The sequence below is a fragment of the Mytilus trossulus genome, chromosome 2 (genome assembly GCF_036588685.1).
Source record: "Mytilus trossulus isolate FHL-02 chromosome 2, PNRI_Mtr1.1.1.hap1, whole genome shotgun sequence".
In the NCBI taxonomy this organism is placed as follows: domain Eukaryota; kingdom Metazoa; phylum Mollusca; class Bivalvia; order Mytilida; family Mytilidae; genus Mytilus; species Mytilus trossulus.
This window is the reverse complement of record NC_086374.1, coordinates 88,107,907-88,125,788: the sequence shown is the minus strand read 5'-3', so window position 1 is coordinate 88,125,788 and position 17,882 is coordinate 88,107,907. Positions and strand designations below refer to the sequence as shown.

Below are 17,882 nucleotides of genomic sequence, written 5' to 3'. Positions count from 1 at the left end.
CAAAAACGATTGTGGCCAAGTTTAGTTTAATTTAGCCCAGTTGTTTCAGAGAAGATTTTTGTAAAATCTTTAAGCTTCTGTAAAAGTTTGGTACATATCCAGGATAGTTTAAGAAAGTTATTAAAATTTCAAAAACTTTAACCACAGAGTGAATATTTGTGGGGGCGACGACGGAATGTAGGATTGCTATGTTTCACTATTTCGAAAAATGTTGAAGGCTAGCAAAATTAAGACCACTTGTAAGTAATATACAAAAAAACAGGAAATAAATTTTTACAAAATTTCCATCTGAATATTAGCTTGATTGTAAACAAACTTCTGTTCATGTTTAGTACAGAGTTATCAAAATTTCAAAAACTGAGTGAATATTTGTAGAAGACTACAAAAGAAATGTAGGATGGCTTAGATAGTCTTGCTTTTGCCACTAAAGTTGCAGGCGCTATAAAAACATGAAAATAAGTTCATGGTCAGATGTACCTCATCAGACAAACATGTTTACCTTTATATAATCATTCTGTATACCAAATATAGTTGACCCTTTTTTGAATATCTCTTATAACTTTTACTTATAGTATCCAAGAAATAATCCTTATCACAAAATTTAAATATGAACAAATATCCATGAAAATAAGGTCAAGGTCAGAAGAACCTTGTTAGACAGACATGTACACCATACAATCATTCCATCCATTAAAACATAAATAAACATGAAGAATTACCTTGTTTCAGAGAAACAAATACATAATCACAAAACTGAACATTAATCACTGAACCATGACTTGTTTAGGCTAGGCATTCCCTCAGGATGGTAATAATGAATTGCTGTTTAAAGTCCTGTGGCAATTAAATGCATATTCAGGACAGGTTCGTGAATATTAAGCCTACTTTGTGCAATCCACAAATAGAGCAGCAGCAAATGCCATTTTTTAAATCATTGGTTTTAACATCATGAGACCAATGCAATAACACAAGACCACTGATGTAATCTTTGTATGAAGGACATGTATACCTTTTTTTATAATTTTATAATATACCAAATATATAGTCAGCCATATTACACATAAGGTTGCAACCATTTGATTTTCTGGGGGGGGGGGCTATGGCTTTTTTTTCCTGTGCAAACTTTTTTTTTCGCCTTTGGCGAAGAACAATATATTTTTTTAGCGACAAACCAAAAACATTTTTTTTCTTTCAATTTTAGCATTACATAGTGGCAGCTGAGGGTGAAACCAAAGTTTTTTTTTTCTCATGGTCCAAAACAAATTATTTTTTCACCAAAACCTGGAAACAAACTTTTTTTTCCAAAAAAAAACCATAGCCCCAGACAAACGGACGAACAGACCAGAAAACATAATGCCCCTCTACTATCATAGATGGGGCATAAAAACACCCTGGTTATTGAACCTGAAATATAGGGTAAAATGTATAATGAAACACCATGAGGCATCTGCATACAGATATGGAGCTATCAAGCCTCTTCTACAGTTTGCATAATTATGATTTTACATAAATCCTTTTAGCATTATAGTCACCTATTAACAGCATTGGTAGCTATATGATGGTAATCAGCAAACACAATGATCAATTCTGTAAGGTAGTGCTTAAAGCATCGTTTATTTTGGGTCTTATTCAAACCAGCAAAGAAATTACACAAAAAATTCTTAAAAAAGTTGAATGATGATGATCGACACCTAATGGAAATATAAATCATCTGCATGTGTGTCATACCGTGGACCACAGAAATCTCTTCCCCCTTTACTTATCCAAATTCAAATGAAATGAGGCTGGTTTTTCAAATATATTTTATTTACCAATTATAATTATTATGATATATCACAATGATACAAAATATCCAAATGAAACCAAACACAATCTGCTTTTGTTAGGTGTGTACGAATATCAAAAAACAAATTGATTCTAGGGATATGATTTTGGACACGTATGTAAATTATCTCTACAATAAAAAGGAGGAAAAGGATCTGCATCATGGGTTTTGTATCATTAGCATAATATTACATTTATACAAAATAAATGTTGACATTACTGAGGATTCTATTTATTTTCCGGGTTGTTTTTATAATATTGTTTTGAATACTAATTAGGGGGAGATAATCCTAATGTAATTTCCAATTAAATAAGCATTATGAATTAAATTAAATCATGTCTAATTTTTGATACATGTATTAAATTCTGTAAACAGAGTAATTATTCTTTGTTTAATAAAAAAAAACTTTTTATTGCTAACCAAACTTATAAAAGAATTCCATAAACAACAGATTCCTCAATTAGTGCCAACTTTTAAAAATGACATTAAAAAAACATTACAATTCTTAAACAAAGGAAATTAAAGCTATGTTTATGCTACAATAAAAAATACATGAATCAAATTATTTTTTGAGAACAAACAACTTATTTACTGGGTTATAAAAAAACAAAATAGCAGGGACGTGGATTAAGAGGATTTTTCAGAGGGCCCCCTTCAGTGGGAAAAATTTGGTTTAATATTTAGGGAATCACTAAAACATGACTGGAGCAGGGCCCCGCTGAAGCAGTCAGTGCCCCCCATATTCCTGGAAAATTTCTGGATCCACCACTGACTAAATATCTTGATCTGTGCAAAAAATTATTAGATCACCAAGGATATGTTTAACAATTCATTTCATATTTTTAATCACATGCTGTTTTAAAATAAAAAGTAAAGTTTATTTACTCACACCAAATTTCTAAGCATATTAATCTTTATTATCCATCTACAACTTTAACCCACAATTATCAAGATTAAATGGGACTTTCTCTAAACTTTCAAATAATCTTCAGTATCTGCCAACAGTGTTCCAATGTTTTCACTTCAAAAAGGTTGGGAAAACCCAAAATTTCATTATAATAAATTAAAAAACATACTGCCTTTAGTACAGAAAATCAGCTGAAAGTTTCAATGAAAATCTACCAAGCTGTGGATGAGAGCTGATGATGGACAAACAAACAAACAATACAAATCTTCTTTAACACCCCATTTCAAAGGCATATTTATGGGGATGTCTCCTCTCCCTGTTGCAGGAAAAATTTTGTTTAATCAATTGCGCTGGCCCCCTCTAAGAAAGTCCTTTAGGACCCCACAAAATTTAAGTTTTAATGATTCATCAATTAAAAAACAATAATTGAATGCAAATGGAATACAAATAATATAAATAAAAAAATATCCAATTTGAAACTCAATACAGGAATAAAAACAATTTGTTTACAACTCATTCTGCCACAAGATTACTGTCTAAGGATTCTACTAAAAAAAGATAGTAACAGTTCAGCCACGGTTTGCAGGATATTGTCTGAAGATTGTACCACACAAGGCAGCAAAGGCGACACTTTCAACTGAAAAGAAATAAAGTCAAGTTTTAATTATTGTTTGATTTCGAATTAATTATTATTCTGGAATATAATAACATTTAATGTGCAATTTTTCAAATAAAAAAAGAACCTGATATCACTGAATGTGAAATATAAAAAATAGAAGATGTGGTATGATTGCCAATGAGACAACTCTCCACAAGAGACCAAATGATACAGAAATTTAAAACAACTATAGACTGTATGACCGTCGACAATGAGCAATGCCCATAAACCATTATCAAGTCAACTATAAAAGATTCCCAAAATGACATCTGTAAAACAATTCAATCAAGATAACTAATGGCCTCATTTATGTACAAAAAATGAACAAAAAACAAATATGTAACACATCAACATACAACCCCAGAAACAGGCTCCTGAAGACAAAAATAAACTTTCCAAACTTTTCTGAGACTTAAGGTGGTACCTTACACTACAGGGAGATAACTCTGTAAAATCAGCTAAATGTTTTAATTACGTTGTGTTATTTAGGGAGGATGAAGCTTTTTAATGATCAAAAGTAGTGTTTGTAAAACTGCTATATAATCAGTGTAATTTATCTGATAAAATAGTTCGTTCAACGTTTTTAAAATTTTTATATTTTTGTCAAAGGGTCAAAAGTAATACTTTGTCAAAATTTTATGAAAATATAAACGAGCCAAATTAATTTTAGTGAAAGTGTTGGGTACCACCTTAACATCAATTTTCCATGAGTAATTATTTGAAATATTCAACATGATGAATGCAGAAGCTGCTGATAAATTCACTAAACAAAAAGTTAAAATAATTGAATACGGTATGTTATTTGTTGTTTAGTTGACACTTACTCCACACAAAATTTATGTTAAAAATGTAGGAATAAAATTCTTTTGAAAGTTGAAACGAATATATGAACCACTGAATGTAAGGCAGTTATTATGCATCTTTTTATAAAAGCTATTTTTTTACTTGATATCAGGTTATATCCCCTTTATATTTCTTGTTCAGGAAAGGGAAAAAAAATCAGTAAAAATGGATACATAGATATCTAGGGGCATAGATACATGTATAATTAAAATTTAAATTGTTTGTTGATTAATAAATTCTCACCTTAAACAGCTCTCTTTACTCCTCAAGCAAGTTACCCAAAGGAAACTTGTGATGCTAACCTGTAAAACAAAGTTCAAGGTCAGTTATTCGCAACTTTAAAAAATATATATAGATCATAATAATTGATTAAAAGTTCTCGAATAACATACAAAATTCTGTGAGAAAATAATTGGTATTCAAAATCAAACTAATGGTTATGTTTTCTGCTCTTTGTATGTTTTTTTTATCTCTCCAACTCATTCTCAATTGCTATTTTCAATTCTATTAAGTTTGCAATACAAAAATAAACTTGTACTTTATCATATAGTATAGTATTTCAAACCTTTAAAAAAACAATTGATATCAATTACTATTAAATTATGAAAAAAACTAAAAGCTTGTATACCTACCATCATGTTAACAATATCAGATATTCAAGTCTTACTCCCCACACCATGAATTGTAATTTCAACAACCTGGAAAAAAATGTTTTTAAGATTAAATTGTACATAAGATTTTTTTTAAAAGTGTAACAAAATTATGCCTTGTCACATTTCTTATGAATTTGTCTTATACTATCATTTTCTGTATGTTAACTTGATACCCAAGTGTTAACTTGATACCTAAGTATGAAAGGCCGTTCATGTCAAAAACCCGATAAAGTTACGCGTTAACATTTAACGCGATAAAATCACATTTAACGCGATAAATGTAGTTTAAACGTGTTAAAATAATTTTTAACGCGTTAATTGATAATTTAACGCGTTAGGCAATTCACTACAAAAAATGACAGAAAAAACTTTCTACTTTCGTCTTAACTAAGTTTTAAGACGTCAGGTTTTACTCGAAACCTAATAAATGAAATGGCCGGATGTGTCATATCTTCGTCAATTAACGCGATAATGTTGAGAACATTACGTAAAAGCTTCTTTAACGCGTTAAATGCAATTTTAACGCGTTAAAAGCAACTTTAACGCGTTAAAAGCAACTTTAACGCATTAAAAGCAACTTTAATGCGTTAAAAGCATCTTTAACGCGTTAAAAGCAACTTTAACGCGTTTAAAGCAAGTATAACGTGTTAAAAGCAACTTTAACACGTTTAAAGCAAGTATAACGTGTTAAAAGCAACTTTAACGCGTTAAATGCAACTTGAACGCGTTAAATGTAAATGTTATGCGTTAAAAGCAAGTTTAACGCGTTAAAAGCAACTTTAACGCGTAAAATGCAGTTTTAACGCGTTAAATGCTATTTTAACGCGTTAAATGCATCGTTCACGTGTTGAATGCACGTTGAATGCAAATTTAACGCGTTGAATGCAACTTTAACGCGTTGAATTCAACTTTAACGCGTTTAATGCAACTTTAACGCGTTAGATGTATATGTTATGCGTTAAAAGCAAGTTGAACGCGTTTAGAGCAACTTAAATGTGTAAAATGCAGTTTTAACGCATTAAATGTTATTTCAACGCCTTATAAGCAACTTTTACGCGTTAAAGCAACTTTAATTGCTTTAACGCGTTAAAAGCAACTTAAGGTCAAGGAACAGTAAATGGGCTATGTCGCAGATTTTGCTAAAAATTTGCATACAACCTTGGCTCGTTGGACTACAACTGAAAATCGAAAAAATAATACATTTATCTCTTTTATTATCTGAAAAATTGCAGATTGATTTCTTTTTATATGGGTGAATATTTGTATAGAAAGCACATAAAACCGGCGAAAAACCTTCTAAAATTTGTCTTAAAATCGCCTTATCTCTTATTCCAATCCATAGATTTTTCTTAAAAAACTATATATTGTTGACACATAAATTTCTGTTCTAATGATATAAAATAATCATAGGGTCACCGACTTCGTTTTTCGTCTAATAATCAATTTGTTACCTTGTTGGTAGTGAAAAACGTCAAAAATCTACGTTTTACGGCCTGCAACGCGATTACGTTACGATTATTTAGACGTTTTATTGGATTTTTTCACAAAGAACGCAACTTTAAATGAAGTATACCGTAAAAACGAAGTCGGTGACCCTATCTTTATTTTGCATCATTATAACGAAAATTTATGTATCAACAACATATAGTTTTTTAAGAAAAATCTATGGAGTAGAATTAGAGATTTGGCGATTTTAAGACAAATTTTAGAAGGGTTTTCGCCGATTTCATGTGCTTTCTATACAAATGTTCATCCATTTTGTAAGAATTCAATCAGTTATATTTCAAATGATAATTGAGATAAATGCAATATTTTTTCGATTTTCAGTTGAAGTTCAGCTAGCCAGAATTGTATGCCAAATTTTACTAAAATCTGTGACATAGCCCATTTACTGTAACTTGACCTTAAACGTGTTAAATGTAACTTTTAACGCGTTAAATGCAACTTTAACGCGTTGAATGCAACTTTAACGCGTTGAATGCAACTTTAACGCGTTCAATGCAACTTTAACGCGTTTAATGCAACTTTAATGCGTTTAATGTTATTTTAACGCGTTAAATGCAACTTTAACGCGTTAAATGTTATTTTAACACGTTAAAAACAACTTTAGATTTACATTTGTCAACCTGTCTTTACGCTTCGTCTTGAATAAATTTTGTTTATATGTCAAGTTTTTCAGATACTTTACTTCGTCTTTTTGCATCATGTGATGTCTGTATCTAACATTATGGTTTTCCATAAACTGGTAGTTTGACGTATACTTACATAAGTCTGTACAGGTGAATTTTGTAAAATAAATTTTAAAACAAGAGGCCTTTTATAATAGCGTACATCGAGCATCTAGTAAACCATGCCCAATAATGTAACGAATCTGTGCCAAAAGAAAGAGGATGACCATTTGATATCCATTGGGGAAGGAGGATGTTATTTTTTGTTTTACTACTTACTAAGTCGGGGTTTTTTTTTCGCTGCGCAATCATTCATTTTCGACATTTTGACCTCTAAATACTGCGTTGTTTTGTAATATGGCATGTACGGAGAACAGATTATTTATCCCCCTCTTCAAAATGGGCGCTATTATCAATGCCCTACCTGTAAAGCTGAAAGACACTGTCTCTCTGTCCGTCCGAATTTTGTTCAAGGTTATGATTTTCTTTCTGATATTGTTTGACTCTAACCCCATTGTTTTATTTTTTATTTACATTGAGTCATACATCACATTTATTCGGTCAGTGTTTCATCATTAGTTTTTTTAATACTAGTATGTCATTTGATTGAGTAAAACCATTTTAGTTGATATTTCAAAGTGTGTCTTTCTATGTTGTGATTTTACATTATTGTTTCAAGTTGGATAGGTATTAGTGCCTATCTATACGTTTAAATCCACTGCATTTGTTTGCACCTGTCCTAGGTCGGGTACCTGGTATTCCGTATCAAAATGTCGTTTTGTGATGTGTTTCATAAGTGTTTCCATTTGTTTTTATAGATTATACCGTTGGCTTTCTTGTTTTTACACTAGTCTTTTTTTAAGGCCCTATATGTACCATGCTGTTCAGTGTGAGCCAAGACTATACAAACTTTGCGCACGATGTTCCTACGTTACACCACCACGACGTCAAAGAGAGTTTTCTGAAACGTTTGACGTACATGTATTCAATCTGCAAGTTTCATTTGCTTTTTTATGTAGTTGGTTGATTCTAAATCTGTCTCTATTAATTTTGTGATGTCTATTTACCATGAATTTATTTACCCCAGGTTGTGGAAATCGATTAAATAATTTTTACCCTTAATTCACATTTAAAATGTTGTATTGTCGTAAGTAATGAACTTGAAGGAAGGAAAAATGGGACAGAAGTATACGGTTTTCTATAAATGAATTACGACAACATTTTAATCGCAGGCTGCTAAAATTGCATGGATGCATATCATCTGTCATTGTAAATTTTTCATATATTGATTCAACACTAAAACAAATATATCCGACACTCTGCAAGTAAATAAAAACATATTTACCCTTGATTAATTTGAATTGAATTGTATTAAACATTTACTTGGACACATAATCATTGAATGAAATTATTATAACCCGATCTTGAAAATTATTTTCCCAGTCATTTGAAGTTTCTTGCTTTTAAAATGTACTAATCTTCTCCTGAATCGTCCGTATAATACGGGGTTGCATTAATTCAATGAAACTGTTTTTGTCGCTGTTTCCGATAAGTCTTTCAGTTACCTCCGTTTCATGCACAACATGCACCGTGGTTTTTTTTCGACAACCAGCATTTTTTTTTTAAATTTCACCACGCGATTCGTTTTTTAAGTATCGGGAATACACAATGGAACAAATTGCACATGTAACGTCGAAAAAAGCGTTTGTTTGGATTTTTCGACGTTTTTCGACCTTTGGACAAAATGGCTACCGTTTTGTAATGTTTCGTAGCATTTTATTCCGGTAAGACCAAAACATGCAGTTAATAAAAAAAAAAAAAAGAATCTAGACTTTATGTTCTTTTCGTGTATCTAACTTTTGTTTTGGTAAATTATAAATTAATTATTGAAATATCTGGTAAAAAAACGCATTAATTGCTTGGATAAATGAAATATCAACTTGGACAAAATGGCGCTACCGCTTGAAAAACGACTGTGTAGAGATGGTTTTATAGAATCTACAATTTTTAAACTCACGAACAATGAGGCAAATGTTTGTTCTTTCGGTAGATGTTATAATTATCTCACATCTTTTAGGCATTTTTTGTCTACTTATAAAACTACCTTTCAGCCGTTAAGTCAACAAGAATCGTCTTTGGACATTTTTCTTATTCCAGCTTAATATGCAGCCAGCGAATCAAACGAAATTCGACAAAAAAAAACCGGCTTTAATTTAACCGAGAACTGACACACTTCGTTGCTTCCGCCAAGTTTTGGGAAGATCAGAGAAATAGAAATAGGATCACTATACATAAGAGATAAAACAGTTGTTTAAAAATGTAACGTTGGACATCCTTTTTTTTCAAAGTTTTGTTGTATTAATCCTCAAATATACTAGATATTACTAAGCATATGACCAAGAGCTATAAGAAAATAAAGGAAAACATATATATATACTGAATTAGTTTTTATAATGGTTAGTGTTTGTTAACATTTTATTTTGTTTTGCGGAGGAAATTTCGAAGATTCTGTTTTGAAACATAGGGGTTGTAGGAACAGCGTGCATGTCGTTACAGTGAAGGCTGTAATTCATTCCCGAGTGTGCTAAAATGTTATCGTCTTCATTGGTGTCATCTTCTTGTGTTTGTGGTTGTATGTTTTCATTTGCAGCACTTGTTTTTGGTAGTATTTTGTTCAAGATACCCATTACAAATAGGACATTAGAACTTGTATGGTTTTTAGTTAACAAAACGAGTTTCCTATTTTGAAATCTGGTTTGTTAAGGAGAAGGGTTTAATCGTAAGAGGAAGACGAAATGTAATATCTTCATTATCCTCCTCGTCTGAAATGTCCTGGGGTTGAAGTCATAAACAATAATGTTGCTAACGAATACTATGATCTGTTCAAATGTTTTGGAGTAGCGCGTTGTGAAGGCATAAAACTTTGCTCAGTGCTCAAAGCACAAACATCGTGCTCGAAACATGAAATCCAGCATTTTCATTTGTTGATTTACGAATACGAGTACAAAAACTGACTCGCAAGGCCAGGCCTTACGGTCATTATACTTTTGAGCATGATTTTTGTACTCAGACTTGAAAATCAAATGGCTGGATTTCATGTTTCGAGTATGATTTTTTGTGCTTTGAGCACTGAGCAAAGTTTTATGCCTTCACAACGCGCTACTCCAAAACATTTGAACAGATCATAGTATTCGTTAGCAACATTATTCCATAACTCCAACCAACGATGTTTTATCGCGTTAAACGATGTTTTAACGCGTTAAATGAAGTTTTAACGCGTTAAATGAAGTTTTAACGCGTTAAATGATGTTTTAACGCGTTAAAATAATGTATCGTAGCAACGTTTTTGTGTTGAATTTAACGTGTTAATGTGATTTATTATGACACATGTGGCAAGTGCGACGGATATTTTATCGCGATAAACGTCAATTTTCACCTACGGGATAAATCCCAAACTTGATAATTGCAAAGTTTAACGCGTAAATATATTGATTTCTTTTCGCGATAAAGTCTTGTTTTAACGCGTTAAAACTGTATTTATCGCGTTAAATGTGATTTTATCGCGTTAAATTTTAACGCGTTACTTTATCGGGTTTTTGACATGATCGGCCTCTCATACCTAAGTGTTAACTTGATACCTAAGGTACAAAACAATTCAATTGAATACAAGTTGTTGTTCACATCCTTTTGTATTTTTGTGCATCTGATGAGTTGAGCCTTTTTCAACTGATTTTTATAGTTCGTTCTTATGTTGTACTGTTATACCACTGTCCCAGGTTAGGGGGAGGGTTGGGATCCTGCTAACATGTCTAACCCCGCCACATTATTTATGTACATGCTTGTCCCAAGTCAGGAGCCTGTAATTCAGTGGTTGTCGTTTGTTTATGTGTTACATATTTGTTTTTCGTTCATTTTTTTTACATAAATAAGGCTGTTAGTTTTCTTGTTTGAATTGTTTTACATTGTCTTATCAGAACCTTTTATAGTTGACTATGCAGTATGGGCTTTGCTCATTGTTGAAGGCTGTACAGTGACCTATATTTGTTAATGTCTGTGTCATTTTGGTCTTTTGTGGATAGTTGTCTCAATGGCAATCATACCACATCTTCTTTTTAATGTGTTATAAAATTGTTCAGCATTGGTGTAGATGTCCTCAAAATCAAACCCATTATAAACAAATAATTTAAAATGCCTATAATAATATGATCATTAGTTTTGTGGAATATTTCAACTCACCACATATTTTTCATGGTAAGGCCTCAGACTGGGTTGAAGATTTAATTGACCATCTTCCTTAAGAGCTGCTATCCTAACCTGGAAGGTGGTTTATGTCCTAATCTTATTGTCCATTTGCTTTCAGAAATAACATTATGTAAAAATAAATATCAGATGCACTTTTTAAGTCTTTTGAAATTTCACCTAATCAATTGTAGTTACCCACAATTTCTCCCACCCTCCAAATCTATTATCTATAGCTAGAGCTCTGCTTACATTTTTTTTTATTTACAGAACTCTTAATAAAAGTAATTTTAGCAAGTATACATCTGATATTTAAAGAAAATGTGTACAAAAGTGAATATTTTAATTAAAAAAGTTATATTCCATATAAACACTCAGGAAATTTCAAGTATAATGAGTATAACAAAGGAATTACCTCCCTTTTGTCCTGAAAATTTCACCCTGTTGAGACTCCACACCCTTTAAATATTTAACAATACAAAATTTGTATAATTAAAATAAAGAAATAATAATATGTAAAAACTACAACACATTTCAATAAAGGGATGCGCTTTAGCACATGATACGGCCGTTGCTCTTTTAAGTTTCACCAAAACTGCATAAAATCCCCCTTTTTTAAGTATAAAAATTCATTACTTAAGAAAACGTAAAATCTAAAATTAATAAAAAGGGAAAGGGAGCTTATGTCAATAGATATAAACAATTCACCAAAGTTTCATGGACATTGGTGAAAGCCTTTTTGAGTTATTGTCCAGGTGTGAAAAATCCCCCTTTTTTATGAATAAAGCCCCATAAATCCAAAACTTAAAATCTGGAATTTATAAAAATTGAAAGGGAGCAATAACAAAATGTATATAAAAATTCAGGAAACTAAAAAAAAACACTTTACATATTTTTTTTTAGATTCTCCATTCTAAACCAACTGGAGGCCTTTTGACTAGACAGACCATTATTAAGTTGACAAGTAAAATTTGTCTGTTCCATTTCATTTTCAAAGTAAAAATGAAATAGAGATACAGGGGGTGGGGGAATAACGAAGAAGATCTAACAATTGTAAATACAAGCTTCCAATCTAATTGAAAATGAAGAATCTTTACACCTTTTTTTTTTTTTTTTTTTTTTTATAAAAAATTACATTTTTTGAAATATATACAAAAAAAATTTGAATAACATTCTTCAGTTTTATCACATAATCATTGCTGCAGCCACAGCTTCCTGAAATAGAAATAAACATTCTTAAACATATTTGTCAAAACAAGATCAAACCGATATACCGATTTATACAATTATTAGCAAAAAAGGATGATAAAATCAATGGTTGCTGTGCATCATGTTTATTTTCCTTTATTAGTTGTATGAATTAATGCATTGGTTTTCTAGTTTGAAACTGTTTCACATTTTGTTATGTTCAGGCAGGGCCTTTAAAACTGGTACTGTAAAACCAGAAATTATTGCATGCTATTCTTGTGATTTTTCAACAAATGGACAAATACGCAAGATAAATAATCCCAAGATTTCAGAAAAATCTGGCCTCAAAGTTTTGCATTAGAGATTAGATTTATAAATACAAGTTCCTATTGTGATATTCAACCAGTTGCATTATTTACATTCATATAGGTTTTGCTCATTGCTGAAGGTCCTACAGTGATTGTAATTTGCTTCTCTTATTGATAGTTGAGTAGTTGGCAATCTTATAACATCTCTTTATTCTTAAATACCCAATCCAGATTACCAGTATAATTAAAACTATTAATTTGGAAAATATTTCAAAATACATGTGTTCATAAAAAAATACATGGTGAATTTAAAAGTTCATTAATCAATATTTTAGTTTCTTACCATAAAATTCAGCTCCAATGGCCGTTTCCCAGCTTCAATCCTTGCAGACAAGCTGTGGTGCTAACCTGAAATATAAATTACAAAATTGTTTTAAAGGATAACTTCTGAAATACTGTATCTATGATATATAAAATGGGTTATATATGCGATAGGTTTTGAGAACATTGGTTAGACATCAATCCAACAACACAATTCAATCCTAAAAGGAGTAGGCTTAAAAGGGTTAAGTTGGCCCTAAGATTTTTTTATTTTTTTTTAAATCAAGCCCAAATACTACAAATTTAACATATATATTTTTCTGGTATCATTATTGATACAAAATAAACACTTCATTTTGGCACCTGACACTATAAACTATTAAGTTATGACATCTTGATTATGCAATTCTGGTGTATTCGCAAAAGCGCCAATTAAGGTCCAATTTTTCACAATTCAGAACAGTTTTTAGCATATCCAGTAATAGTTTACGTCTTTTTATTTAAATACATGTATTACCCTTGGTTCCTATAAGTTACGAAACATTTTGGATCAAAGGTATTCTTTAAGCTTTTAGGTAAGAAAATTCACAAAATTATAGCATTTTGATAATATCTCCCAATATAGCTAATTATGGAGACTACAATGTATTATAAAGAAGCGATTTATTTTAAGTCACATTAAGTTTCTTGAAATATATCCATTTAAGATCCAAAGTGGGGCCCCTTTGATATTCTATGATAAAAGTTGAAATTTAAAATCTATTATAAGGCCATACTTTGCCAAGAGACCATTGTCATATGATACTGATAAAATAAAGAGTATATACTGTTGACCAAACTCTTATAAACCTTTAACCCTAAAAAAGTCAGTATTCATTTTAAAATAATCTTATTTATAGATTTTTTTTTTTTAAACAGGATTAACAATACTGGTACCTACCTACATATTAGCTGTATTTGACCACCAAGTCTTATTCCCACACCATGAAAACATGCCACAGAAAGTACCTAAAAAGAAATTAACACATTTATTAATTTTACAAACCAATTTCTATGTCAACCTAGATTGATTTACACATTTTTCTGATTTCTTACTTCAAGTACCAATAGTATAAAATCCACATATTTTGTAAAGATTGAAAAACAAACAAAAGTAGTCAAGGTTTATGATTTGAATTCTGCACTCAACTAATTTGAATAATGAAAATGAGTTGTCTCCCATTGAATGAACAAATCTTGCTGTTAATTGTGCTAGTCTCCCCTTGAAAGTTAATTCCTATCTTAGAATTTACTCCTGCAATTGTAATAGAAATTCTTGTTAATGTACAATCAAGGGGTACAATCAAAATTACGTGATGGATATACACACACCGGAAGTTACAGTCGAACTCGCCGCTTGAAAGGTTAGTAGTTGCATTTTCTTGTTTATATCAATTAAATTTTGATTAATAAGTTGGCACACCGAATGTCGGATAGTATGTAGTTTTAAAATACACAATTGTTTTTGCTAGAAAGCGTGCAGTTATTGAAAACACTTCGACACAGTTCCAAATTTTCAACAAATTTTTATGTCAAAGTGTTAGCATTAACTGCACGATTTCCAGCAATGATAATTGTGTATTTCAAAACTAGATAGTATCCGACATTCCGTGCACTACCTTATTTATTAAATTTCATTGATATAAACAAGTAAATACGACTACTTACCTTTCAAGCGGTCTGCTCGACTGTTACTTCCGGTGTGTGTATATCCATCACGTGATTTTGATTGTACCCCTTGACAATGGTATCCCAAAATATTAAACTGGTAAATAAATTATTGAAAGATGTTTTTCATGCAGAAAATAAGGATGAATATGTACATTTAACAAATATTTCTAGAAAATGTATAGAAATTGTTTGACTTCAATAAACTTGCCTTCTCAATTTCATGGTAAAGCCTCAGACTTGGTTGAAAATTTTATTGACCATCTTCCTTAGAGCTGCTCTCCTGGCTGCCAGAGTGGCTGTCATCATTATCTTAATTGCAATCTTTTCGTTTTTGGTCCATTATTTATAGAAATAAATAAAAAAAATATCAGATGCACTCTCAATTAATCATGTATCTTGAAAATTTCACCAAATCAATTCTACCGATAGTGTCCCATAATTTCTCCCACCCTTAAATCTATTATCTGGAGCTCTGTTTACATTTTTTTTTATTTACAGAACTCTGAGTAATAGTCATTGTTAGCTAGTATACATCTGATATTAAACAAAAAACTTATACATATGAATATTTAAGTAAAATAATAAATTTAAAAGAATGAGGAGTTAAACAGGGGAATAATTTATTACCTCCCTTTGCCAAAAATTTCACCTGTTTAGACTCCACATCATTGCTATATCTAACAAAAATACAAGATGGTATAGCTATAATAAATAATAAATAATTTGATATAAATTATTTAAATAATTAACAAAAATATTTAGTACATCATTGTTCACCTAGGTGGTTCACTTCCATTACTCCGATTTTCTCAACCAATTGAAAAAATGGACACCAAGATATATAACAAATCTTGCTTATTGTGGCATTTAACACTAAAAATCTGAATTAATCTTTTCTCACCAAGATGTGTTTTTTTCTATGCTTCTTGTGAAATAATCTTTTTTATAGCTAAAAACACTGCAAAAAATAACAAACTAATGAAGAAAAAAAGAGATACATCCAACAAATCAGAAAACCAAAATGTACATTTTAACAAAATAACATTATTTTTCTTTTTTTTTTAGATTCTCCATTTTTAACCTTCTGGAAATGTTTGATAACACATTGACCATAATTAAGATATCAAGAGTAGGTCTAAAAGTAAAATCGGAAAATTATGAAGTATCAATTTAGCCAACAACTTCCAGCTTTGTTGAAAATGGAGAATCTTTACAATTTTTAAATTTTTTTTTTGGTAAAAAAATATGAACATTTTTTAAAACATACACAAAAATAGTCTGAATTACATTCTTTTTGGTTTCAGTTGTATTGCACAATAATTTCCTGCAGCCACAGTTGAAGTCACCTGAAAAAGAAATATACATTCTAATATCTTTCAGAACAATATTCAATGCAAAGGAATAAGTAACTAGTTAATAAATGCACTTATGATGCATAGAACAATAGAACATTGCTTTTACTTTGCTTTGAAGTGATTCTGTTAGCAACGCCACGTGGTCTCCTTAGTTTCTAGCGATAATTTTTCCATCTCAAGCGAGAAGCATGATATGAAAATTATCACAAAAAAGATCAAAGGAAAAATGCACAAAATAGCGATAATTGTTATTATTTCATGGTTTCATTATAAATCAAGCTGTTGGTTTTCTTGTTTGAATTGTTTCACATTTTGCCATGTTTCTAACTTTTAAAGTTAACTGTAAGGTATATGTTTGGCTCATTGTTGAAGGCCATAGTGACCATTTGTTGCTTACATATCATTTGGTCTCTGGGAGATAGTTGTTTCAGTGGCAATCATACCACATGATGGTCCACATCCCATTCATTATACAATGTATATACGGGAACAATTTTAGAAAACTTACAGATAGTAAGATTTTCTAAGTAACTGAATAATTTTTTTATTTCCTTTATTTATTTTGATACCTCCCTTTAGATTATATCACAATTATAGTTCAAGAAAAATTAAAGTTTACTACGTCTCAAGATCTGCATAATTAAAATATAATACTTCTTTGCATAACATTCTAGGGTATTTACATGTTCTTGGCTAAATGACTCATTAATTTATGTATTGGTTCTTACCATATTAGTCAGCTCCAATGGCCATTCTCAGCCTCAATCCTTACAGACAAGCTGATGCTAATCTGAAATGTAAAGTGTTAAGTCTTACCAGAATGGTTTCAAAAGATCACTGTTACCATATGAAATTATAAAGAAATAGGTTATATATGTGTAATAGAGGCTGAGAACATATATTATCTAGATAGCAATCCAACAAACTAAATAATTAGGCTCGATATTCAAAATTACGTTATGTTTGTACTGATAAAAAAAAAAATGTGTAAACTAGAAACCAAACTCTTAGAAACTTTCAAGCCTGAACCACATAAAATTTAAAAAGAATATTTATAAAACATTTATTTTATTCGAAACTGTATACTGGCACCTACCTATATACTAGCTGTATTAGACCTCCAAGTCTTATTCCCACACCATGAAAAAATCTCACAAAAAAAACCTGAAATATATGAAAATTTACAATTTATATACTTTATATTTCAATTTCCCTGACATTTACCAAACATTATTCCAATTTCTTACTATAACATAAATAACTGTAAAATCAATATAAAAGATTAAAATCAAAAACAGTAAGTCTTAAGTTTATTGATTGAATTTTCAACTCCACAAAAATAATAATTTAAATATATTCCATTGTTTATAAAGGTAAATTATGAGTTATCTCCCATTGAATGGCAAAAATAACATTTTACATTAGCAACATCAACTCTATCATATGCCCTTAATATACAATTTTTATCAAATTACTGATTGTATAGAAAATGTTTGGCTTAATTAAACTTGCCTTCTTATTTTCTTGGTGAAGCCTCAGACTTGGTTGAAGATTTATGTAACCATCTTCCTTGGAGCTGCTGCCATGGCTACTTTTCATGCTTTTCAACATAATTCTTTGTGATAACCAGTTCACTGAATCCATTTTAATATTCCAATGTCCTTTCCGTTGTATATAATCCAATATACAATTGTCCAAAGAATGTTC

General features: G+C 30.6%; 2 long non-coding RNA genes across 2 annotated transcripts; both read right to left on the bottom strand.

The window, feature by feature from the left end:
- Window positions 1–2,890: 2,890 nt before the first annotated feature.
- Window positions 2,891–15,021, bottom strand: LOC134708270 (uncharacterized). The gene is made up of 6 exons (XR_010105822.1): window positions 14,818–15,021; window positions 14,051–14,118; window positions 13,133–13,197; window positions 11,291–12,508; window positions 4,477–4,535; window positions 2,891–3,369 (listed from the first exon to the last, which is right to left on the bottom strand). It is a non-coding gene; the product is annotated as an uncharacterized LOC134708270 (long non-coding RNA).
- A 10-nt stretch (window positions 15,022–15,031) lies between these two features.
- On the bottom strand, window positions 15,032–17,344 carry LOC134708271 (uncharacterized). The gene is made up of 3 exons (XR_010105823.1): window positions 17,272–17,344; window positions 16,904–16,965; window positions 15,032–16,166 (listed from the first exon to the last, which is right to left on the bottom strand). It is a non-coding gene; the product is annotated as an uncharacterized LOC134708271 (long non-coding RNA).
- Window positions 17,345–17,882: the final 538 nt, after the last annotated feature.